The sequence below is a fragment of the Benincasa hispida genome, unplaced genomic scaffold, assembly GCF_009727055.1.
Source record: "Benincasa hispida cultivar B227 unplaced genomic scaffold, ASM972705v1 Contig306, whole genome shotgun sequence".
Taxonomy (NCBI): domain Eukaryota; kingdom Viridiplantae; phylum Streptophyta; class Magnoliopsida; order Cucurbitales; family Cucurbitaceae; genus Benincasa; species Benincasa hispida.
The window spans coordinates 9,487-11,027 of NW_024064789.1; positions in this window are offsets into that span (position 1 = coordinate 9,487).

Below are 1,541 nucleotides of genomic sequence, written 5' to 3' on the forward strand. Positions count from 1 at the left end.
ACTGTTTCTTGAGACTGCTAAGACGGATTTGACTTATTATTCTAGACTAGTGGGACTGATTATTTATGATTGATTGAACTGCATGACTTAATGACATTGACTAACTGGATTGGACTATTTTGTCTACGATGATTGTATTATTGACTGAGGATATATATGAAATTTTATCCCTAAGATAAACGACTGTAAAATATAACACAACAGTTATATGAAAACTGATGCATGCTAAGTTATAGTATTCCTGTTAGTTTCTCTTATCTAGGAAGGTGCACACATGTGACTATATATATACACATTTTGACTTATTTGTGGACCTTCGGGTTATATACTATGGCTGATTCATGTTCATTCAGGTTCATGTCTATAACTGATTTGTGGACCTTCAGGTTACACACTACGACTGATGCGTGTTCCTTCGGGATCACATTTATGACTAATATGTGACCCCTTTTACCTATAAGGCTTAGTAACGGGTCACTTACTGGGAATTGTTATACTCATATTTTCTTCCTTTATGTTTTTCAATGAATGACAGGAACAGGTTGACGAGTGACAGAGCCATATAGAGATAAGAGAAATCGCTTCCGCTCAGTCTGTGTTTTTTTTTTTTTTTTTTCATGTGAATGTTTTGAAACTATAATTTAATGTGAGACAACAAATTTTAATGTTTTGAATGTTTTCTTTTTGAATATTACTTTCAGGGAACCCCAAATAAAAGTTTTATTTATTTATTTTCCAATTTATTTTGAAAAAACCATCCTCATTGTTTTAATGAATTTTTATGGTCAAAATATATGAGTTTTAAATGTGTATTTAGTTGTAACAACCCTTCAGAGTACTCGAAAAGTCGGATCATTACATTGACTTTAATAAATTGTTGTAAATTTTAAAATTGTGACATCAAATCTCAATATCAAAATAAAAATGGCCAATATATCTAAGGTTGCCAAGTATATATTTGATTTGTACTTTTGAAAATTTTTCATTGAGATTGAAATTGATGCATGTTTTCTAGATGCACAAACCCAACAACTTCAACAACTTCTTGTTCTTTTTTTATTGGATTCATTATAAAATTATTTCAATTGATGTTTTCAATTTATTATTAAAAAACAGAGCAAAAGTATGATGAGTTTGTTTTATTTAATTTCCTATGTTTAAAACTAAAAAATATTGATAAAAGCATAAAATAACGAAATTAATGTTTATTTTATTTTTATATGCTTAAATGATAGAAGAAGAAAAAAAGAAAGCTGATTAATTAGATAAATGTAGGAAATATTTTTTTTTTAAAGAAAAAAACTTACATATATAATGTTACAATAACAAAATTATATTAAAAAAAATCTATAAGATAATTGATACCCGCACTTTATACAATAATATAAGAATATATCTGCATTAAAATTAGGGATAGTTGCATAAATAGAATTCAAGCAAAAAATAATAGAATATGTAGTACAAGGATAAAATAATTACATATATAGATCAAAAAATGGTAGAAGACTGTATACCCTACTCAATAAGAAAATTCCATTTTA